The following is a 25703-nucleotide window of genomic DNA, read 5'->3' on the forward strand; positions in this document are numbered from 1 at the left end:
AGAAGACCACAGTCTATGCGGATTGGTGATAACATATCCTCTTCGCTGATGATCAACACTGGCGCACCTCAGGAGTGTGTGCTTAGCCCACTGCTCTACTCTCTCTATACCCATTGACTGTGTGGCAAGGCATAGCTCAAATACCATCTATAAATTTGCTGACGATGCAACCATTGTTGGTAGAATCTCAGGTGGTACGAGAGGGCATACAGGAGTGACATATGCCAACTAGTGGAGTGGTGCCGCAGCAACAACCTGGCACTCAACATCAGTAAGACGAAAGAGCTGATTGTGGGCTTCAGGAAGAGTAAGACGAAGGAACCCATACCAATCCTCATAGAGGAATCAGAAGTGGAGAGAGTGAGCAGCTTCAAGTTCCTGGGTGTCAAGATCTCTGAGGATCTAACCTGGTCCCAACATATCGATGTAGTTATAAAGAAGGCAAGGTGGGCGGCTATACTTCATTAGGAGTTTGAAGAGATTTGGCATGTCAACAAATACACTCAGAAACTTCTATAGATGTACTGTGGAGAGCATTCTGACAGGCTGCATCACTGTCTGGTATGGGGGGGTGGGGTGCTACTGCACAGGACTGAAAGAAGCTGCAGAGTGTTGTAAATTTAGTCAGCTCCATCTTGGGTACTAGCCTACATGTACCCAGGACATCTTCAGGGAGCAGTGTCTCAAAAAGGCAGCATCCATTATTAAGGACCTCCATCACCCAGGGCATGCCCTTTTCTCACTGTCACCATCAGGTAGGAGGTACAGAAGCCTGAAGGCACACACTCAGTGATTCAGGAACAGCTTCTTCCCTTCTGCCATCCGATTTCTAAATGGACATTGAACCCGTGAACACTACCTCACTTTTTTAATATACAGTATTTCGGGGTTTTTTTGCACAAATTCATCAAGGACGGAAGAAGTGCTTGAAAATCTCCAACCCAGGGCCCCGCATTAACCAGATTCTGTTAAGAGGAAGGTCAAATCAGTCAGATGAAACTCAGCAGCAGGAAGAAACCCACAGTCCGCAGAGTATCAGCACCCTACGGGATGTGGAAGAAGTTTCAGGCACAAGCAGTAGTCCAAGACACAGCCAGGCACATCTTAAAGTGGAGAACATGCAAGGTCGTAAGCCATTGGTGAAATGGCCAAAGTCTAACAGCAAAGAGTGGGAAACCATCAATGCAGATGTGAGTCTGATCTTAAGTGGCATCAAGGGATCAGCAAAAAAGAGGTTGGAGAAGATGGGCGACCTGATTTACAGCTACGGAAAGGAGAAATTTGGAGTGAAGGAACAAGTCAGCAGGAAAGATATGCCTCCTCCCCCCAAATCTCAGTGTCTCCAGGAAATCCAACGACTTGTTAAAGAAAGAAGAGGGCTGAGGAAGTCATGGAAAAAAGCAACAGTAGAAGAAAGAGAAGGCATCAACCTCCTTCAAGAGGACCTAAAACAGAGGCTGTCAAAGCTGCGTAGAGCAGAGAATTTAAGGAAACGACACAAAAAGAAGGAAAAAGCAAGAACAGACTTCTACAAAGAGCACTTTAAATATGTGAAAGGCACTTTCACAAAAGAGAAAAGTGGATCCTTGAAAGTATCAAAGGAAGAGGTTGAAAGACATCTTGGAACCATCCACACTGATGAGCTAAAAGATGAACTGATACTTGCCCCAGTTGACATCCCACCAATCTCACCCCCACAACATCAATTTAACATCAGCCCTCCCAAGCTGAGTGAGATGAAAGAGGCAGTGAAGAAGGCAAGATCGGCATCAGCACCAGGCCCTAACGGTGTTCCGTATTGTGTCTACAAGAACACCCCGGATGTTCTGAAATTTCTCCGGAGAAATATGAGGGTTGCGTGGGAAAAGCAAGTTATTTCCAAAGCCTGGAGAAAGAACAGCGGGGAGAGTTCTGATCCCGAAAGAAAAGAATTCGTCCACCATCAAACAGTTTTGCCAAATAAACCTTCTGAACATAGAAGGCAAGATTTTTTTCAGCATGTTGGCACTAAGTATCTAAAGCAAAACCATTTCACTGATACATCAATCTAAAAGACTGGCATAGCAGGCTTCTCGGGATGCCTTGAACATACCAGCATCATATGGCATCACTCCAGATGGCTAAGAAAGAAGGAAAGGATCTGCATGTCTTGCTCCTCGACCTGGCCAACGCCTATGGATCAGTTCCTCATTCCCTACCGTGGACTGCTTTTGAATTCTTTCAGGTGCCTGCAACAATAACAAATCTGGTAAAGCACTACTTCCAGGATCTGCAAGTTTGTCTCACATCATCAGACTTCACCACAGCTTGGCAACCACTGGAAGTAGGCACCATGGCAGGGAGCACCATCTCCCCATTGGCCTTCACTATGGCAATGGAGCTCATTATCGGAGCCTCAAAGTGGGTCGTGGGAGGAAAACGGCTAAAGTTTGGTCAAAGGTTACCACCGATACGAGCCTATATGGACGATATAACAATACTGTCGACAACTGCCCTCTGCACCAAGAGACTTCCAGAAAAGCTCCAGAAAACATAGCTCGCATCAACAAGACCTTGCTGCCAGGAAAACTTAAGTTGTGGTGCTTCCAGTTCGGTATACTCCCAAGACTCATGTGGCCTTTAATAGTGTATGAAATCCCCATCAACAAGGTGGAAAAGCTCAAAAGAGTGATCAGCATACATGTGAAACAGTGGCTTGGACTTCCACGATGCTTAAGTCCTGTTGGACTGTATGGGAACGGCAAATTAGAATTACCAATTGCAAGTCTTGTGGAAGAATTCAAATGCACCAAAGCAAGGTTGGTCATGACCCTCACTGAATCTGAAGATACTGTTATTCAAACAGCAGCCAGTCATGTGGCAACAGGGAGGAAGTGGACCCCATCTGAAGCCGTTGAGAGTGCTAAGTCTGCTCTTCGCTTCAGGGATGTGGTTGGCCAAGTCCAACTTGGGAGACCTGGGCTTGGGCTCGTCCCAAAGGCTCCTCAATGGCACAAGGCAACATCAGTGCAGAAGAGACAGCTTGTGGTGGAGAAGGTGAGAAGACAGGAGGAGGCAGAGCGACACACCAGTGCCATCTCAATGGCCAAGCAGGGCCAATGGACTAATTGGGAGAGCCTGGAAAAGAGGAAACTCAGCTGGCGAGACATCTGGGAGATGGAGGGATCTCGGCTAAGTTTTGTCATCAGAGCCACTCCTACCTCCTACCCACACCCCAGAACCTGAACCAGTTGTGGGAAGAAGACCCTACTTGCTCTCTTCGTCAAGCACCTGATCACTAAGGCACATTTTAACAGGATGCACCACAAGCCTCAGCCAGGGGCGGTACACTTGGCAGCATAACCAAGTTCTCAGACAGCTGGCATCAATCTTGGAACAGAGGCGAATCACCACAAATGCTCTCCCACAAACATCGGCAAGAAATGTTCACATCACACAATTTGTACCAGTAAGCCAATCTCCAGAGCACCATATAACATCAAAAGAGGTGAGCATTCTGCAGGTTGCTCAGGATTGGAAAATGGACGTGGACTTGGAAAAAAAGCTTGTGTTTCCCACAGACATTGCGGCTACAACACCCCAGCCAGACGTGGTCCTGTGGTCCACAACAGCCAAGCTGGCATATGTTGTGGAATTGACAGTACCATGGGAAGATGGTGTTGAAGAAGCTTATGAGATTAAAAAAAAAACAATTACTCTGAACTGGCAACTGAAGCTGTCCAGAATGGCTGGAAGACCAAGATTTTCCCTGAAGAAGTGGGATGCAGGGGACTTGTGGCTACATCTACGACCAGTCTATTGAAGAAGATGGGGGTGATGGGTTATTCACTCCAACAAGCAATCAAGTCCTTGTCAAATGCAGCAGAAGAAAGCAGTAACTGGACTTGGATTAAAAGGAAAGACAACAACTGGGCTGCAAGATGAAGACAGGAGGGTATGGGACTGCGGGCGGGGGGGGTGTATCTGGGACGGCAGGTAGTACCGTTGAGCCCTCAAGAGATGTTGTGGGCTTATCAATGAAACGTTAAAGGAGGGTGCCCACCTGATGACCCTGATGAGGTACCTACCCTCCTTGTCACCACTCTAAGTTCACTGCCAACATCCAGAGTGCTGACTTATCATAGGGATTGAAACATCAAGTCCTATTAGCTCTACTAATCTACTATTCAATATACACATACTGTAATTGATTTACTTGTTTATTATTATTATTTTTATTTCATTAATTTTTTTTCTATATTATGTATTGCATTGAACTGCTGCTGCTGCTGAGTTAACAAATTTCACATTACATGCCAGTGATAATAAACTTGATTCTGATTCTGCTTAAACCTCATCTGTCTTCCTCTCTTCTGGTCCTTGAGGCACTTTATAAAACTTTTGACTTAGTGTTGAGTTTGGTTGATTTCATCCATGGGATAAGTGTACCTCTTATCTACCTAACTAAGTGCAAGAAGATATTGGGATGTGTATGTGTTAGTCTTCAGTCAGGAATTCCAGTACTCTTATTCCATCCCATGCTAACTCAGGGTCTTCTATGACTTGCAGGGTAACTTAGATACAGTGATGTGTACATGTATTTAATGTTTTGCTGGAGCTTCCTAGTATCCCTGTTAGAAACTTTTATCTAGGTATTTCACTAAAGTGGCACAGAAATCATGAAGCAAGACTTTTGGGAAAATAAGTAGCGCCTTAACAAACATCACTCTGTAAATATTTCATCTGCTAAGTGAGCTCTTTTCCCCACACTAAAAACATTATGTGCTGTTCTCTTCTACCCACTTAACAGCACAACAATCACAATTACTGACTAAAAGAAACCTGTCCCCACAGTACTTAAATAACTTGTCTTGCTCCTCTTGGTAATTGTAAATTTTTGCATTTATTGTCCACAATGTACACGGGTGTTTCTGTAAACCTCCCAGTCTACTTCCTTTCATTGTTAACATGTAAAGAAAGTATTTCATTTAACAATAAGAACAGCACGTACACATTCTAAGTGAGTGGTTGCTGCAGTAAGAACAACAATGGGACACTTGATGAGGATGTAAAGTAATTTTTCTGCCCAGGGAGTGTACAAAATCAGATTACATGCCATTTTTGGGAATAATTTATAAACTCTGCTACCAACTCGGTATTTTGGATTTAGGTTGGTGCTGTAAGAGTGGGTTTAAAGAAGATTGGCAGGATGATGGGAATCTGAATGAGGAGACCAAGGAGGAAGTAATGAAAAACTGGGAAATGAAAGGCAAGTGGGCAAAGAGATCAAGGGTGAGAGGCAAGTAAGGAGGCAAAGCAAGATAAATGTAAACTGACTATAAGGGTTAAAGCAGCAAGCCTCAAGGCATTGTCTTTCAATAATTAAAGTATTTCATTGCAAATATACATATAAATAGATACAGTTTATTGCCATTTACAGAGACCTGGTTGCAGGGTGACCAGGAATAAGGTTGGAATATGGAGGGGGTCTGGATATTCAGAAAAGACCTTGCCTTCTCCCCATAACCCTTCATGCTTTGACTAATTAAGAATCTATCAACTTCTGCCTAAAATATACCCAATGCCTTGGCCTCCACAGCCAACCATGGCAAAGAATTCCACAAATTTACCACTGTATAGCTAAAGAAATTCCTCATCTCCATTCTAAATGTTGTTTGATGGAAAATGCTATAAAAAAAAGTAGAGGCTGTGGCCCAGGGTAGAGCCCTCACAACCAGTGAATACATCTACATGAAACACTGCTGCTGGAAAACTATCCATCATCAGGGACCCCCAACACTCAGGACACACTCTCTTTTCACTGCTGCCATTAAGGAAAAGATCCAAGAGTTGACTGAGTTGTACCACTAGGTTTAGGATCAGTTCCTACCCCTCAACCATCAGGCTCTTGAACAATGGAGATATCTTTACTCAATTTCTCCTGCTCCCTCTTCGAACTGTTCCCACAACCAATGAACTCATTTTCAAAAATCCTTCATCTCACGTTTTCCATATACATTTCTTATTTACTTAAATTATTGTTCCTTCTATTTGCAGTTGCACAGCCTGTTGTCTTCTGCAGTCTGGTTGCAAGCCCTAGTTTGGCAGATGTGCATTGATTCTGTAGTTATTATACCATAGATTTCTTGTATGCCCACAAGAAAATTAATCTCCAGGTTGTATATGGCTGCATATATAGAAACGTAGAAACATAGAAAATCTATAGCACATTACATGTCCTTCGGCCCACAATGTTGTGCCGACCATGTAACCTACTCTAAATGCTGCCTAGAATTTCCTACCACATAGCCCTCAATTTTTCTAAGCTCCATGTACCTATCTAAGAGTGCCTTAAAAGACCCTGTTGTATCTGCCTCTAACACCGTCACTGTACCCACCACTCTGTGTGAAAATATATGTGTACTTCGATGATAAAATTTACTTTGAATTTTAAACGTCCCTCTGTTATGAGGCTGTGTCCTTTGGACTTAGATTCCCCACTATAGGGAACATCCTCTCCACATCCACTCTATTGAGGCCTTTCAATATTCAATAGATTTCAATGAGGTCACCCTTCATTCTTCTGAAGTCCAGTGAGTAGAGGCCTAGAACCATCGAACGTTCCTCATGTGACAAGCTTTTCAATCCCAGAATCATTTCTGTAAACCTCCTTTGAACCCCCTACAATGCTAGCACATCTTTTCTTGGATAAAGGACCCAAAACTGTTCACAATACTCTCCAATGCTTTATAAAGCCACAACATTACATCCTTGCTTTTATATTCCAGTCCACTCAAAATGAGTGCTAACATCACATTTGCCTTCCTCACCACCGAATGAACCAGCAAATTAACTTTTAGAGAATTCTGCATGAACACTCCCAAGCCCCTTTGCACCTCAGAGTTTTTGAATTTTCTCTCCATTTAGAAGAGTCAACGCTTTTATTTCTTCTACCAAAGTGTATGACCATACACTTCCCGACTGCATTTCATCTGCCACTTCTTTATCCATTCTACTAATCTGTCCAAGTCCTTCTGTAGCCTCTCTACTTTCTCAAAACTACCTGCCCCTCCATTTATCTTCATATCGTCTGCAAACCTGGCAACACAGCCCTCAATTCCATCTTCCAAATCATTGATATATAATGTAAAAAACAATCGGTCCCAACACAGACCCCTGTGGAACACCACTAGTCACTGGCAGCCAACCAGAGAAGATTCCCTTTATTCCCACTCTTTGCCTCTTGCCAATCAGCCACTGCTTTATTCATGCTAGTATATTTCCTGTAATACCATAGGCTCTTAAATTGTTAAGCAGCCTCAAGTGTGGCACCTTGTCAAAGGCCTTCTAAAAATCCAAGTACACAATATCCACCAATTCTTTGTCTATCCTGCAGGTTATTTCTTCAAAGATTTCCAACAGATTTGTCAGGCAAGATTTTCTCCTGAGGAAATCATGCTGGCTACAGCCTATTTTATCATATGCGTCCAACTGCCCTCAAACCTCATGCTTTACAATCGACTCCAACATCTTCTCAACCACTGTGGTCAGACTAACGCCTATAATTTCCTTTCATGTGTCTCCCTCACTTCCTGAAATGTGGAGTAACATCTGCAATTTTCCATTCCTCATGAACCATGCCAGAATCTAGTGATTCTTGAAAGATCAATCTCTTTCAGAACCATGGGGTGTACACCATCTGGTTCAGGTGACTTATCTACCTTCAGACCTTTCAGTTTCCCAAGAACCTTCTCTTTTGAAATGGTAACTTCATGTATTTCATGCCCCCTGACATCTGGAACTTCCACATACTGCTCGTGTTTTCCACAGTGAAGACGGTTGCCAAATACTTCTTCAGTTCATCTGCCACTTCTTTGTTCCCCATTACTACCTCTTCAGTATAATACCTACTCTCACCTCTATTTTACTCTCTATATATCTGAAAAAACTTTTAGCATCTCCTTTAATGTTATTGGCTAGCTTACCTTCATATTCCATCTTTCCCTTTTTAATGTCTTCAATTGTCTTCTGTTGGTTTTTAAAAGCTTCCCAATTCTCTAACTTTCCACTAATTTTTGCTCCATTATATGCTCCCTCTCTTTGGATTTTATGTTGGCATTGACTTTTCTTGTTGGCCATGGCTGTGTCATCCTGCCTTTAGAATACTACTTGCTCTCTGAGATGTATATATCCTGTGCCTTCTGAATTGCTGCCAGAAATTCCAGCCACTGCTGCTCTGCTGTCATCTCTGCCAGTGATCCTCTCCAATTCATCTTGGCCAGCTCCTCCCTCATGCTCTGTCAATCCCTTTACTCCACTGTAATACTGATACATCTGACTTCAGCTTTTTCACCACTTCAGTGATCATATTATGGTCACTTTGTCACAACCACAGACTCTACTACAGGATATACATGCCCCTGCAGGCAGGTTGCACAGCAGATTCTGCAATTGCAGTCATGAATATGTGTGTGACAGTAATTATTTCATTATGGCAGTATTTAACTCCCTTCCTTTCGTTGTAGCGCTTATCAAGACTTGAGCAGAGTAACATTATGCTGTCTGCTTGTATCTGGCCTTGAGTCAACTGACAATGACGACTAGCTGTATTCGTTTTATCTTCAGATATTTCTTTCAGCCACGATGTTGGCATCTAGTTTTCCGTTTGAGAGTTTTAGTTAATGGCCCTGCATTTATTATTTCCTTTTCCCTTAAAATACTGTTTGCATTAAAGTCTGTGAACAATGGACCAGCTTCAGTGTCTCTCTCTGCACTTGGGCCATATCTGAATGTACTGACAGCAAGTCTCGACCACACAAAGATGGATCCAGCTTCCAGTCCACAGAGGAACGAGAGCGGTGCCGGAGAACAGGTTCCTGCTTCTATTGTGGTGATCCAGGACATTTCCAGGCGACATGGCCCAAGCGTTCAGTAAAAGGATTCTCATTGGTAGGGAGAAGCATCCTGACGGGTCGGTTTTCTCTGCTTGCAGCTTCCTTGTTGTGGGAGTCCCGCAACCATGATCTTAAAAGCATTTATCAACTCTAGTTCAGCTGAGAATCTCATGGACATCATTCCAACTCACAAATTGAGAGAAAAGATCAACTTCAAGGCCCTGGATGGTCGACTTCTGGGCACTGACCTTTCCACTAAACCCTCAAACTTGTACTCGAAGGTAACCATAATGAAGAACTCTTCTATCTGTCTGATCAGGTGTTTGGTCTTCCTTAGTTATCCTGACATAACCCATGGATCGATTGGTCTCTTAAAACACTCCAAGAGTGGAGACCAGAAGGCCTGTCTACCTGTCTGGGTCGAGCTCAAGCTCTGTTCCGTGAATCCCCTCCTGTGTCAACTAAGGATGTGGACCTGTTTGGGATTCCAGCTGAATATGCAGATCTTCTCGTGATCTTCAGTAAAAGGAAGGCCCCCTCCCCACCCCCAAATCGGCCATTTGAATATCTCCAGGGAGCAACCATATTTTCCAAAATTGATAGGCACAATGCGTATAATCTGGTTCGTATGAGAGAAAGGGATGTGTGGAAGACAGTTTACAACACCTCTAATGGTTACTGAGTACCTTGTCATGCCTTTGGTCTGGCCAGCTGTATTCCAGGCCTTGGTTAACGATGTGCTCAGGAACATGTTGAACCAGTTTGTTTTTGTGTATTTAGACAACATTCCTGCTCTCACCAGAAACACATCCAACATGTCTGAAAGGTTCTCAGATGGCTCCTCAAAAATACCTATATGCCAAGCCAGAGAAATGCGAATTCCATACAAGCCAGGTGTCATTTTTGGGCTATGTACTTAGCCCATACAGTATTCAAATGGACCCTAGGCAGTTACAGAGTGGCCCAAACCATCTACAGCCAAACAGGTACAACGCTTCATGGGGTTTGCGAACTTTTATCGCCTCTTCATCCCGAAGTTCAGCTCTATCGCAGCTCCAATTAGTGCACTCACTAAGAAGACCTCGTCAGAATTCCATTGAATGGACGGTGCTAAGTACTTTTGGAGCTAAAGCGACTGTCCCACTGCTGCAACAGCCAGACCCATCACAGCCACTCATTGTTGAGGTGCATGCATCCAATGTTGGCATTGGAGTTGTCCTCTCTCAGCGCTCGTCTGCAGATAGCCGGCTACACCTTTGTGCCTTTCTTTCCTGTCACTTGACTCCAGCTGAGAGGAATTACGATGTTGGGAACCAGGAGATTCTGGCTGTCAAGGAGGCCCAGGAGGAATAGCTACATTGGCTGGAGGGGGCAGAGCACCCTTTCTCCAGGAGCAAAGAGATTCAATTCTCGTCAAGCCCGGTGGGCTCTCTTCTTCACACGGTTCAATTTCATCCTTACCTACCGTCCCAGCAGCAGGAATACAAAGGCTGGCACTCTCTCCTGGCAGTTGGAACAGATCTGAGGACAATGCCAATCCAGACTTCCTCGCTCATGTATCACTGCTCTAGTGATCTGAGGAATAGAGGCAGAGGTGAGGGCTGTCCAACAGTTGGACCTAGGTCTGGGTGGGGGACCTCCTAACCGGTTGTTTGTCCCCGCTGCAGTGCATTCCAAAGTGTTGGAATGGGGTCACTCCTCCCATCTGGCTGAACATCTGGGAATTCAACGGACCCAGAGCTTATAAAGAGACAATTTTTGTGGCCATTCTGGGACACAGATGGCCACAACTTTGCATCTGCCTGTCCCATCTGTACTCAGAGCAAGACGTTACGTCAGTGTCCTGCGGGTCTATTATGTCCACTCATTTCCACTCCCAATGCAATGGCCAGACTGAGAGAGTGAACCAGGAGTTAGAGACAACCCTGTGCTGTCTTGCCTCTTCCAACCCCACATCCTGGAGCTCCCAACTGATTTGGGCAGAGATCGCCCACAATAACCTCCAGTTGTCCTCCACCGGTATGTCTTCCTTCGAATGCCAGAAGAGATTCCAGCCCCTGCTCTTCCCTGATCAGGAGATTGACATAGGAGTTCCTGCTGTTGAACAGCTGATCCAGCGCTACAAGCCAGGGCTTCTCTGCTGCGAGCCCAGAAACAACATTTTCAGCAGGCTGATTGGCTCCGTTGATAGGTAAGGCCATTCAAGCCAGGAGAGGAGGTCTGGTTGGCATCAAGGGATCTTCTCCTGAAAGTCAAAAACCAGAAATTGGCACCGCGCTACGTGGGACTGTTTGTAGTGGAAAAGGCTGTACACAAGGTGTCCTATAGATGCATCTACCAGCATCACTGAAGATTCATCTAGTATTCCATGTTTCCAAGCTCAAGCTGGTTACTACCTCTCCCCTGGCCCCAGTCACCCCACCTCCCCCACAAGGTGGTTCCCTTGTCAGTGCCTCCTGGCATCTCGCCGGGTACATGGAAACGTCCAGTACCTTGTGGACTGGGAAGGGTATGGGCCAGAAAAACATTCTTGGATCCCGGTGAAGGACATCTTGAACAAGTCACTGATCCGGGACTTCCTGCGGACACAGATCTGTGGCGCCTCAGGAGCTGTGCCGAGGGAGGGGGGCCCTGTCACAACCACGGACTCTGCTGCAGGGTCTACACACCCCTGCAGGTGGGTTGCACAGCAGATTCTGCACTTATACTTGAGAATATGCACCTATCAGCAAATTATTATTTCATTATGATGTCTTTAACTTCCTTTTTGTTGTAGTGTTTGTCGAGACTTGAGCAAAGCACAGATGCCTGCTTGCATTTGGCCCTGCCTGAGAAAGTAGACTGTTGAGTCGACTGACACTGAAGACGAGTGGTATTTGTTTTATATTTGGATATTTCTTTCAGCTGCAGTGTTGGCATCTAGTTTTCCGTTTGAGTTTTAGTTAACAACCCTGTTTGGCCGAGCGTTATTGTTTTGTCCCCATTAAAATACCGCATTAAAATCTGTGAACGATCGACCCGCTTCAGTGTCTCTCTCTCTCTCTGCACTTGGGCCATATCCGAACGTACTGTGACACTTGCCCCTTTACCTTAAGCACTCAAATCAATTCCAGTTCATTGCACACTACCCAATCCAAAATAACTGATCCCCTCGTGGCTTCAATTTCCGAGCTGCTTCAAAAACCTTCTTGTAGGGAATTCCAGAAAATCCCCCTCTAGGGATTCAGCACCTACCTGATTTTCCCAATGTACCTGCACATTGAAATCCCCCATGATTATTGTAACATCGCCCTTTTGGCATGCATTTTCTATCTCCCAATGTAACTTGTAGGCCACATCCTGACTACTGTTTGGGAATTTGTATACAACTCCCATCAGAGTCTTTTTACCCTTGTTGTTCCTCAGCTCTACCCACAATCATTCAGCACCTTCTGACCCTATGTCACCTCTTTCTAATGATTTTCTTTATCAACAGGCATGCCTCCCCCTCCGCCTTCCTGATGTGTATCCTTAGACATTAATCTTCCTGCCATATTCTTTCAGCCATGATTCAGTGATGCCTACAACATCATACATGCCGATCTGTCACTGTGCTACAATTTACCTACCTAGTCAGAATCAGAAACAGAATCAGCCTTATTATCATCTGTATGTGGCATGAAATTTGTTAATTTAGCAGCAGCCGTTCAATGCAATACATAATATAGAAAAAAAAATCAATTACAGTATATGTATTCTGTATACTGCATGCATTCAAATATAACCCCTTCCGTCCTGTATTAACTTTTTTGGATTTTGTCCAGCTTCCACATTGCAACTCATCCTGTTGACTGCAATTTTGCACTGTTGTCAGTCTTTCCTTGCTAGCAGTCTCACTCCACACTGCCTCTGTTTGTAAACCAGCTACCTCATCCTCAGCATGATCACTCTGGTTCCCATCCCCCAGCCAATTTAGTTCAAACCATCCTAACAATGCCAGCAAACATGACCACAAGGATATTGATCCCCCTCTGGTTCAGGTGTAACCCATCCCTTTTGTAAAGATTATACCTTCCCCAGAAGAGATCCCAATAATCCATAAATCTGAACCCCTGCACCAGTTCTTCTGTGAAATCATCCTATTTTTAGTTTCACTGGCATGTAGCACAAGCAGCAATCCAGAGATCACTACCTGGGAGGTCCTGCTAATCAGCATCCTATCTGGTTTCCTAGAATCTCTCTTCAGGACCTCCCCACCTTTCCTACTTGTGTCTTGGTAGCTATGTCATTAGGAAGGGGCATGTTGATATTCTAGCTCTTGTCAACACCTCTTCCTTCTGAATATTGATGTCTTGAGAAATATTATGGTAAATAAGTCTCCAGGGCCTGATGAAATCTATTCCTGGATATTGAGAGTGTTAGAGATTACTGTGCTTTGACAGATCTTTGAATCCTCTTTAGCAACAGGTGAGGTCCCAGGACATAGTCAATGTTGAAGCCCTACATGAGTGGTAGAGAAATTATTGGAGAAGATCCTTAGGGGTAGTATTTACATAATTCCCGGTCAAGATGGCGCCTGTGTACAACACTCCTTCGGTCATCATCTTCTGGTTAGATCATGAAACCAGATATTTCACTTCTTTTATGTCTCTTATGTTTGATTTTCATCTTGAATGAGATTCTGGAGCTGGAGCCTCTGATTTGCAGTTTGGATTTCGTTTGGGTGTTTCAGCACTTCACAGTCTTCAGGAGGATTCTGTGTGGCAGAGACAGTGTGTGCAAAACTCTTGACGAGAAGGCTGCAGGGTGCAAACCAATTAAAGCTTTCATTGTTCGCTGATTAAAGCAATGAGGGAGATTGAAACATCGAGGTGAGTGTCAAAGGTGAGCCCTGGCTGCCTGCTTTCTAATCACTGATGAGCTGTGCTGCTGGAGAGCAGGAGTCTGCCTTTTGATCACTGGCACTGCACAGAGACAGGCCTATTGCTCTGCCTGCAGAACGTTACCCAGGTTTTCTGCATTTTGGATGTGGACTTGTACTACAGACTTTTTTGTCATGTAGTCTTTTTATATTCTGTGTTTTTTCACCCAATCTTCCTTTTTTTGTGTGGTGGAGGAGGACTATTCCATTTTTGTTCATTTTTTTTGTGCGAGGGGGTGACGATCATGCTGCTGTTCTTGGTTTCACGGCTATCTGTAGAAGAAGAATTTCTGAGTTGTATACTTTGAAAATAAATGAACCTTTGTACCTTTAATTTTGGAAAAACATAGAATAGCTAGCATAGTAACTCAAAGGTTTCAAAGGTACATTTAGTGTCAGAGAAGTGTATACAATATACATCCTGTTTTTGTTTGTGTTTTTATATATACATCCTGAATCGCTTTTTCTTGGCAACCATCCATGAAAGAGGAGTTCCCCTAAAGAATGAATGACAGTTAAATGCTAGAACCCCAAAGTCCGTCCCCAGCTCCAAATGAAAACAGGTCTTTATAAAGTGATCTAAATTAATTAAAATATAAAACACAAAATAATTGAATGCAAAAGCATTCACTGCCTTCAAGTCAGTATTTAGTAGATGCACCTTTGGCAGCAATTACAGCCTTGAGTCTTTGTGGATAGGTCTTGATCAGCTTTGCATATTTGGACACTGCAATTATTCCCCATTCTTTACAAAACTGCTCAAGCTCTGTCAGAATGCATGGAGATCATGAGTGAACAGCCCTTTTCAAGTCCAGCCACAAATTCTCAATTGGATTGCGGTCTGGACTCTGACTTGGCCACTCCAAGATAACTAAAATTAACTTTGTTGTTTTTAAGCCATTCCTGTATAGCTTTGGCTTTATGATTGGTGTCATTGTCTTGCTGGAAAACAAATCTTCTCCCAAATCGCAGTTGTCTTGCAGTCTACATCAGGTTTTCCTCCAGGATTTCCTTGTATTTTGCTGCATTCATTTTACCTTCTCAACCTTCCAGGCCCTGCTGCAGTGAAGCATCCCCACAGCATGATGCTGCCGTCATCATGCTTCACAGTAGGGATAGTGTGTTTTAGATGATGTGCAGCAAATGCAACGTTAGCATTCATTTCAAGAGGACTAGAATATAAATGCAAGGATGAGGCTTTATAAATGCAAGTGAGGCCTCACTTGGAATATTATCAACAGTTTTGGGCCCCTTATCTAAGAAAGGATGCACTGACACTGGAGAGGGTTCAAGAGGTTCGCAAAAATGATTCCGGGATTGAACAGCTTGTCATACAAAGAGGATTTGATGGATCTGAGCCTGTACTCACTGGAATTTGGAGGAATTAGGGATCACCTAATTGAAACCTATCGAATATTGAAAGGCTTCATTATAGTGGATGAAGAGAGGATGTTTCTTGTGGTAGGGGAATCCAGGACCAGAAGACACAGCCTCAGAATAGAGGGGCATTCTTTTAGAATGGAGATGAGGAGGAAATTACTTAGTCAGAGATTGGTGAATCTATGGAATTCATTGCCACAGGCAGTTGTGGAGGCAAAGTAATTGGGTATATTTAAGGCAGAGGTTGATCGATTCTTGATTAGTCAGGGCATGAAGGAATATGGGGAGAAGGTAGGAGATTGGGGCTGAGAGGAAAGATGGATCAGCCATGATGGAATGGTGTAGCAGACTCAGTGGGCCAAATGGCCTAATTCTGCAGTTATATCTTATGGTCTTATGACCTTACAGAGTTTAGGAAGCAGTAAGTCTGCAGAAGGACTTGGATAGGTGAGGAGAATGAGCAAAGAAGTGGCAGATGTAACAAGATGTATGGTCATGCACTTTGCTAGAAGCAATAAAGGCAGAGACTATTTTCTACATGGGAGAAAATTCAGAAAACAGAGGTGCAAAGGGACTTCAGAGTCATAGTGCAGGATTCCCTAAAGTTACTGTGAATGCTGAGTTGGTAGTGAGGAAGGAAGTGTAATGCTACATTCATTTTGAGAGGACTAGAACGTAAAAGTAAGGATGTAATGCTGAGGCTTTGTAAGGCATTGGTCAGATCACAGCTGGAATATGGCGAGTAGTTTTGGCCCCTTATCTGTGAAAGGATGTGCTGGCTTTGGAAGAGATTCAGAGGAAGTTCACAAGAATGATCCCAGGAAATAAAGGGTTAATGTACAGTATGAGGAACCTTTGATGGGTTGAGCATGCAGGTGCAAGGCAAAGTCAGGGTGAGGTCAAGGCCAACTTGAGGTGAGTGGGCTGAAATGTGGTGGCAGGTCCAGGCCCAGACAGGGCCTGGGTCTCAGAGCACGGAATGACCTGATGCTTGGAGGATTTAAACACCAGGCCAGATGGATTGAAAAGGTAGGGTGTTGGGATCAGGGGCAATGGTCGAGCCAGTTGTACTTGCTGCTTCACGATGTTTACTCTCTATGTGCATTGCTCTGCTGATCTGGAATACCTGATTATTAAGTGCAGACCTTTTTATCAACCACGAGAGTTTACATGCATCATTGCTGTCGCAGTTTATGTACCACCGGATGCTAATGCTAAAGTAGCCATGAAGGACCTCAGTGCCGCTATTAGTGAGCTGCAGACATTGCATCCAGATGGAGCCTTTATTGTTGCTGGGGACTTTAATCATTGCAACCTATGTACCGTGCTTCTAAGATTTTACCAAAATGTATCATGCACCACAAGGGGAAATAAAACCTTAGATCATGTCTACACAAATGTGGCTGATGCTTACAAAGCCACTACCCTCCCCCACCTGGGACAGGCCGACCATCTTTCATTGTTTCTGCTTCCCAAGTATAGCCCAGTCATTAAGCGTGTGAAACCCACAATGAAGACTATTAAGATCTGGCTGGAGGGTGCTGACTCTGTTCTTCAGCACCAATTCCAGCACACAGACTGGAGTGCATTTGCTGCCCATGCTACCACAGACTCTCAGATTAACATTGACTTATATACTAACTCTGTCCTTGAGCACATCAACAAGTGTGTAGATAGAGTGACATCACAAAAACAAATAAAAGTTTTTCCCAATCAGAAACCATGGATGAACAGAGAAGTTCACCTCCTGCTCAAAGCCAGAGATTCAGCCTTCAGGTCTGGAGACTGGGAGGCTTACAGCTCAGCCAGGGCCAACCTGAGGAGGGGTATTTCTCAGGCTAAACAAACACAAACAGAGGATCGAGGAGCATTTCAACTCCTTGGACCCCCGGCGCATGTGGCATGGTATACAGGTCATTACAGACTTCAAACCACCTAGTACTGTGCCCCCTTCCAGCTCTGTTTCTCTCCCTGATGAGCTCAATTACTTCTACGCTCGCTTTGACCAAGGGAACAAGGAGGTCACCCTCAAAGTGGATCTCCCACCTGGTGAACTGCCTCTCTCACTTTCCACCTCCGATGTTTGCGCCACCCTGAGCAGGATGAATGTACGGAAGGCAGCTAGTCCAGATGGAATACCTGGCCGTGTGCTCAGAGTCTGTGCAGGGCAGTTGGCCAGGGTCTTCACAGACATTTTCAATCTGTCCTGGCACAGGCAGTTGTCCCCACAAGCTTCAAGATTGCCACCATCATGCCAGTGCCAAAGTATTCCACTGCCATGGGCCTGAATGACTTCCACCCAGTTGCACTCATCCCCATCAGTGCAAAGTGCTTTAAGAGGCTGGTTCTATCACATCTGAAATCCTGTCTGCCTACTACCCTGGACCCCCATCAATTTGCCTGTTGCACCAACAGGTCTACAGAGGACACCATCTCCACGGCACTTCACTCTGCCCTGACCCACCTGGACAGCCCCAACTCTTACGTCAGAATGCTGTTCATTGACTTTAGTTATGATTATGATTATGAGGACACGCGGTCCCCTTTTATTGTCATTTAGTAATGCATGCATTAAGAAATGATAAAATGTTTTTTCCAGAATATCACGAAAACACATGATAAACCGACTTAAAAACAAAAACCACATAATTATAACATATAGTTACAACAGTGCAAAGCAATACCGTAATTTGATAAGAACACACCATAGCACAGTAAAAGTCTCAAAGGCTCTTGAAAGTCCCATCATCTTACGCAGACAGTAAACCTCCAGCGCCGCCAACTTGCCGATGCAGCATCCTGGAAGCATCCGACCACAATACGACTCCGAGTCAGTCCAAAAACTCTGAGCCTCCGACCACCTCTTTGACACCGAGCACCACCTCTGCCAAGCGCTTCGACCCCGGCCCTGGCAACAGGCGATATGCAAAGCCGAGGATTTGGGGCCTTCGTCTCCGGAGATTCTCGATCGCACAGTAGTAGTGGCAGCGAAGCAGGCATTTCAGAAGTTATTCCAGATGTTCCTCTGTTCTTCTCACGGCTGTCTCCATCAAATCCGGATTGTGCACGGCCCTCTAGTTACACATAATCGATATTCATTTGGAATGGCCGTGCGCACTGCGTCGCGCCGCCAACTTCTCCTCCCTCCAATTCCGCATTCAATACTGTGATCCCCTCCAAGCTGATCGGCAAACTTCACCAGCTTGGTATCAGCTCATCCGTCTGCAATTGGACCTTGGACTTTCTGACTAACAGACCTCAATCTGTTAAGTTAGACAACCTCTCCTCCTCCATTCTCACCCTGAATACCGGCGTGCCTCAAGGTGTGTGCTGAGCCCTTCTATACTCCGTTTTCACCTATAACTGCGTTCCTGTACACGGTTCTAACTCCATAATCAAGTTCGCAGACAACACCACGGTGGTTGGCCTGATCAGAGGGGATGATGAGATGGCCTGCAGGGACAAGGTCCAGTACCTGGCCACGTGGTGTGCCGGTAAAAACCTGGCCCTTAACACCCAGAAGACCAAGGAGATTATTGTGGAGCAGGCATGCTGGGAGCTACACTCATGTCCCTATCTACATCAATGGAGCTGTAGTGGAGCATGTATCAAGCTTCAAATTCCTCAGTGTCCACATTTTTGATGATCTCACCTGGGCCCTGAACTCCTCCACCCTGATCAAAAAGGCGCAACAGCACCTTTATTTCCTGCAGAGCATCAAGAAAGCTCACCTCTGTCCCAGGATACTGACGGACTTTTACCACTGTACCATTGAGAGCATACTCACCAACTGCATCTCAGTGTGGTATGGCAATTGTCCCGTATCGAACTGCAAAGCACACCAGTGGGTGGTGAAAACTGCCCAGCTGATTATCGGCACCCAATTGCCCACCATTGAGAACATCTACCATAAACGCTGCCTGGGCAGGGCGAAAAGCATTATCAAGGATGCATCTCACCCTAACCATGGACTTTTTACTCTCCTCCCATCCGGTAGGCGCTACAGGAGCCTCTGCTCCCACACCAGCAGGCACAGGAAGAGCTTCTTCCCTGAGGCTGTGACCCTGCTGAACCTCACATCACAGCGCTAAGCAGTATTGCACCCATATTGTACTGTCTCAGTACTTTTATATTTGTGTACTGTAGCACTTACTTTTTATTCGCAGTTATTTTGTAAATAACACTATTCTTTGCATTTCTGGTTAGATGCTAAATGCATTTCATTGGTTTTGTATCTGTACTTGGCACAATGACAATAAAGTTGAATCTAATCTATTTGCTGAACTGAGGCTGAGGCCTGCTCTGTGCTTCATATCTGAGGGCTCGCTTTTGTTTGAAATGCTATTTGCTTACTTTTATTGTTTGCACAGTGTTTTTTCTCTGCATATTGGGTGTTTGTCAGTTTTCTATTTTCATTGTTTTTGGGTTTCTTAGTTTTGTGGCTGCCTGTAAGGAGACCAGTCTCAACATTGTATTATGTATTCATACTTCGAACTTGCTGGAGCTCAGAAGAATGAGAAAGGATCTCATTAAAATTTAGTGAATATTGAAGGCCTGCATAGAATGGACATGGAGCGGATGTATCTTATACTGGGGTGGAGTCTCAGAATACAAGGATGCCCTTTAAGAACAGAGGAGGAATTTCATTAGCCAGTGGGTGATAAAGCTATGGAATTAATTGTCACAGATGGCTGCTGAGGCAAAGTCATTGCATATGTTTAAAGCAGAAGTTGATGGGTTCTAGATTAGTAAGGGAGTCAAAGGCTGCAAGAGGCAGGAGAATGGGGTTGAGGAGGATTATTAATCAGCCTTAATAGAATGGCAGGAAAGCCTTGAGGGCCTAAATGGTCCAATTCTATTCCTATGGACATCTCCACATCGGTCTATTCCTCTTATTATCTTGTACACCTTTATTAAGTCATCGCTCATCCTCTTTTCCCGCAAAGAGAAAAGCCATAGTTTGCACACCTATCTTCATAAGACTTGGCTTCCATTTCTGGCAGCATGCTCGTGGAATGCCATGGAAGGGTAGCGGTTAGTGCAATGCTATTACAGCTCAGGGTGCCGGAGTTCGGACTTCAATTCTGGTATTATCTAGAAGCAGTTGTATATCCTCCCATGGAATGTATAGTTTTCCCTGGGCACTTTCACAGGCCAAAGAAGCCAAAGGTAGGTTAACTGGTCATTGTAAATTGTTGCATGATTGGGTTAGGATTAAATCAGAGTTGTCAGGTGCGGCCTGAAGAGGCATGTTGTATTGCCAAATAAAATAACTGTCATCTGCAGCTTATCTAAAGCTTCCGTATCTGGCAGCCTTGAGGAATCTTTGGATGTGTACCACAAGATCCCTCTGCTCCTCCACACTGCCAAGAATCCTGTATTCTGCCTTCAAATTCAACCTTCGAAAATGAATCACTTTACACTTTTCCAGGTTGAACTTCACCTGTCAATTTTCAGCCCTGTCTGCATCCTTTCAATATCCCTCTGCAGCTTACAACATCCCTGAACACTCTCCTCAAATCCACCAATCTTCATGTCATCTGTAAATCTTACCAACCAATCCTTTCCTTTCTTGTCCAAGTTATTTAGAAAACACACACAGAGCAAAAGTCCCAAAGATCACTGTGGAACATCATTGGTCACTGACCTCCAGGAAGAATTCACTCTACCAGCCTCTGCCTTCTACGTGAAAGCCAATTCTGTGTCCACAAAACCAAGTTGCCTTGGAAACTCTGCCTTCCAAATTTCTGAAGAAGCTACTACAGGAAATGTATTCAAACGCTTACTAAAATCCAAATACAGTATACAACCACCATATGATAGATTTGATAGAAATATATAAAATTATGAGTGGTACAGATAGAGTAAATGCAAGCAGGCGTTTTTTTCAGTGAGGTTGGGTGAGGCTATAGAGGTTAAGAGTGAAAGGTGAAATGAGCTGTCAGCATAAGTGGTAGATGTGGGTTCAATTTTAACATTTAGGAGAAGTTTGGAGGAGTATGGTATCTGTGCAGGTCAATGGGACGAGACGGAGTAGTTCAACACTAACTAGATGGGCAGAAGGGCCTGTTTCTGAGCTTTACTCCTCTATGACTATGACTCTATCCATTTCTCTACCTTCATCAATGTGAGTTATTACATCTTCAAAGAATCCAGTCAGGCTTATGAGGTGTAATGAGACTATGCTTCTCCAAATGCTTCAATCTTCTCCAATAATTTGCCCACAACTAAAGTAAGACTCATTGGTCTGTAATTCCCAGGAATAACATTTCCTATCCTCCTATCATCTGGTACTACTCCTGTCTCCCTCACACAGGTTAATATTGAAGCAAAATATTTATTAAGGACCTCCCCATCTTCCCTGACTCCAGGCATGCTTGCTCTACTGTACCTGATCAGTCCTACCCTCACTCAAACCTCTTCCTATTCTTCACGTATGTGTAGAATGCCTTGAGGTTTTCCTTAGTCATACTCGCCAAGGCCTTCTCATGCCCGTTTCTGGCTATCCTAAGTGTATTTTTCAGCATCTTGCTAGCTACCTTGTAATCCTCTAGTCTAGACCCTTATCTGATCCTTGCTTCCGGAACCTGAAATAAGCTTCTTTCATCTTCTTGACTTGATGTTCCACATCTCTCGTCAACCATGGTTCTTTTATCCTGTGCCTGTCATAGGAAGGAAAAGAGAGGAAGTCCAGAAGAGAGAATTTAGAGAACTAGGTAGAAAGCTAAAAAGCAGACCTCCAGGGTAACAATCTCTGGATACCGTAAAGCAATGCGGGCAAGAATGGGATGATCTGACAGATGAAGACATGACTGGGGAACTGGTGCAAGGGCAGCATCCTTGTTGAGGGGAAGATTTAAACTAATTTGGCAGGGGAATAGGACTGAGGATAGTAATGTGCATTTACAAATATAGGTAGTGTATACTGAGACTGTCAGGAAGCACAAGCAGATAACGGGAAAATTGTAGTCAGTTGGATGAGTTGCAATGTAAAAGGGGGACAAAATTAAAATTGGGTGTCAAATGCATGACTGAAGTTATTATATATGAATGCACACAGCATAGGAAATAAGGTAAATGATCTTGTAGTACATCGATACATCATTAAAGACCCCTCACACCCTCTCCATGAACTGTTTGTTCTTCTGCCATCAGGCGAATATTACAGGAGCATCAAAACAAAACCACAAGGCTACTAAACAGTTTCCTCCCACAGGCAGTCAGACTGCTCTACCTGACTCTGCTTTGGACACTTTTAACTTGCACTGGACACTTATAACTTGATTTTAACTGACATGTGGCTGTTGTGTTTTACTATTTATTGTTATGTTTATTATTTAGTGTTGCATTTGTTATGCTATGATTGCACTGCTCCTGGGAAACGCTGTCTCATTCTGCCCTGCAGAGCTGATGTACGGTTAGAATGACAATAAAGTTTTTTGACTCTTGAATCTTGATGTTGTGGGTATCACAAAGTCATGGCTAAAAGACGATTGTAGCTGGGAGTTTAATATCCAAGGATACACAAGCTAGTGAAAGGAAAGACGGGTAGGCAGAGGAGGAGGAGTGGCTCTGCCGGTAAAAAAAAATGTCAAATCTTTCAAAAGAGGTAAATAGGATTAGATGATGTTGAATTCTTGTGGGTAGAGTTAAGAAACTGCAAGGATAGGAAAATCCTGATGGGAGTTATTTACAGACCTCCAAACAGTAGCCAGGATGCAGTTTACAAACTCCAGTGGGAGATAGAAAAATCACATCAAAAAGGCAATGTTATATTCGTCATTGGGGATTTCAATATGCAGATAACTGGAAAAATTAATTTGATGCTGGAACCCAAGAGAGAGAATGGAATGCCTCAGAGATGGCTTTTTGAAGCAGATTGTGGCTGAGCCTACTCGGGTAACAGCAATTCCAGATTGGGTGTTGTGTACTGAACCAGATATGATTAGGGAGTTTAAGATAAAGGAATCCTTCAGAAACAATAATTATGATTCACGCTGCAATTTGAGAGGAAGAAGCTAAAGTCAGTGGAATAAAAGGAATTGCATAGGCATGAGAGAGGAGCTGGTCAAAGTTGATTGGAAAGGAATGGAAAGGAATGAAAAGGGATGATGCCAGACCAGCAGTGGCTTGAGTACTTGGGAGCAACTTGGAAAGCACAGGATAGATACATCCCAAAGAAGAGGAAGTATTCTAAAAGCAGGATGATACACCAGTGGCTGACAAGGGAATTCAATGCCAATAGAAAACCAAAATAGTGGGCATTTAATAGAGCAAAAAATAGTGGTAAATTTGAAGATTGGGAAGCTTTAAAAAATGCTGAAGGCATGGGGGGGGGGGAGAGATGAAATATGAAGGCAAGTAGCCAATAACATCAAAAAAAAATGCTAGTTTTTTTTTCAAAGGAAAAAAGGCAAGTGTAGATATTGGGCCTTTGGGAAATGATGTAGGAGAGATAGTAATGGGGTACATGGAAATTGTGGATGAACTGAATAAGTATTTTGTATCAATCTTCATCATGTAAGACACTAATAGTATGCCTGAAGTTTAAGAGTGTCAAGTGAGTGCAGTTGCTAGGGAGATTGAAAGGTCTGAAATTAGTCACCTGGACCTGATGGACTACACCCAAGGGTTCTACAAGAAGTAGCTGAGAAAATGTGGAAGCATTAGTAACAATCTTTCAAGAATCAGTAGATTCTGGCATGATTCTACTCTTCCTGAAGGGAGAAAGGCAGCAGTAGAAAGGAAATTATTGGCGAGTTTGGAGGAGCATGATAAAATAGGTCAAAGTCAGCATTTTCCTCAAGGGAAAATCTTGCCTGACAGATCTTTTGGAACTCTTTGAAGAAATAACAAGTATGATAGACAAAGGAGAATCAGTGGATTTTGTGTACTTGGACTTCCAGGACTTTGACAAGGTGCCACACTAGATAAACTCTAAACTAGATAAGAGCCCATGATGTTACAGGAAAGACACTAGCATGGATAAAGCATTGGCTGATTGGCAGGAAGAAAGAGTGGGGATAAAGGGATCCTTTTCAGATTGGCAGCTGGTGCCTAGTGGTGTTCCACAGGTTGTCTATGTTCGAATCACTTCTTTTTACATTGTATGTCAATAATTCGGATGATGAGATTACTGGCTTGTTAACCAAGTTTGCAGATGATATGAAGACAGGTGCAGGGGCAGGTAGTTTTGAAGAAGTAGAGAGGTTACAGGACTTAGGCAGGTTAGGAGAATGGGCAAATATGTGGCAGATAGAATACAGTTTCAGGAAGTGTATGATCATGCACTTTGGTAGAAGTAATAGAAGTGTAGACTATTTGTTAAATGGGGAGAAAACTCTAAAATCCAAGGTGTAAAGGGATTTGGGAGTCCTCATGCAGGAGTCCCGAATGGTTAATTTGCAGATGGTGGGAGGAAGGCGAATGTAATGTTAGCATTCATTTCAAAAGAACAGACTATAAAAGCAAGGATGTAATGCTGAAGTTTTAGGAGGCACTAGTGAGGCCTCACTTGGGAGTACTGTGAGCCATTTGGGGCCAATTATTTAAGAAAGGATGTGCTGATATTGGAGAGAGTTCAGAGGAGGTTCATGAGAATGATTCCAGGAATGAAAGGGTTATCATATAAGCAACAATTGATGGCTCTGGGCCTGTGCTCATTGGAAATTAGAAGAATTGGTGGGGGGGGGGGGGAATGTCATTGAAACCTATCAAATGTCAAAAGCCTAGAAAGAGTAGATGTGAAGAGGATGTTTCCTTTGGTGGTGTAGTCTACAGCCAGGGGGCACAGATTCAAAACAGAGGGGCATCCATTTTGAAGAGAAATGAAAAGGAATTGCTTCAGCCAGAAGGTGGTAAATCTGGAATACGTTGCCACAGGTGGCTGGAGGTCAGGTCATTGTGTGCATTTAAGGCAGATATTGGTAGGTTCTTGATTAGTCATGGCGTGAAAGGTTATTGGAGAAAGCAGGAGAAAGGGGTTGATAGGGATATGGATCAGCCATGATGAAATAACAGAAGCTTCAATGGGCCAAGTGGCCTAATTCTGCTCCTTTGTCTTATGCTCAAAGTTTACAGAGGGCTGGATAAATGGCTGTTTGGGCAGTTGGATCTGTTTGTTTTATATAGAGCTCTGGGTCTTGTTTTGTGTGTATGTACATGTCTTGGTAATGGCATTCAGGATTTCTTGAAGGACTTCTTTAGAGTGTGCTGTGATAGCATTGTCATCCATATTCTGAACGTACATGATAGGAGTGGTGCTGATCTTGTTTTTGGTCTTAAATTGGTTGAGGTTGAAAAGCCTGTTGTCCATTCTATACAAAACTGGGATTCTCTGTGGCTGGTCTTGGCCAATGAGGTGAAGGATAGCAGCAATAAAGATGGAAAATAGGGTGGTCCCATCAGAATTACTGGCCCACCCATGCTATGGCAGCTCCATTTAAACACTTCGTTTTATGATCCCTTGCCAAGTGCCTAATTACCCCACCCTCTTCGCTTTTTTCAAATATCCCTCCCACAATGATTTCTAACATTTTGCCATTTTCTTA

General features: G+C 43.9%; 1 protein-coding gene across 3 annotated transcripts in view; it reads right to left on the minus strand.

The window, feature by feature from the left end:
* Positions 1-17709: 17709 nt before the first annotated feature.
* ryk (receptor like tyrosine kinase) overlaps positions 17710-25703 on the minus strand; it is a 408854-nt gene continuing 400860 nt past the window's right edge. Inside the window, exon 17 of one of the 3 annotated variants that reach the window (XR_010017706.1) lies at positions 17710-18227. The gene's annotated coding sequence lies outside the window, so the exon portion shown is untranslated. The remainder of the gene's footprint in view (positions 18228-25703) is intronic. The other 2 variants (XR_010017704.1, XR_010017705.1) reach the window with 2 other exon arrangements.

The sequence above is a fragment of the Mobula hypostoma genome, chromosome 4 (genome assembly GCF_963921235.1).
Source record: "Mobula hypostoma chromosome 4, sMobHyp1.1, whole genome shotgun sequence".
NCBI classification, from domain to species: domain Eukaryota; kingdom Metazoa; phylum Chordata; class Chondrichthyes; order Myliobatiformes; family Myliobatidae; genus Mobula; species Mobula hypostoma.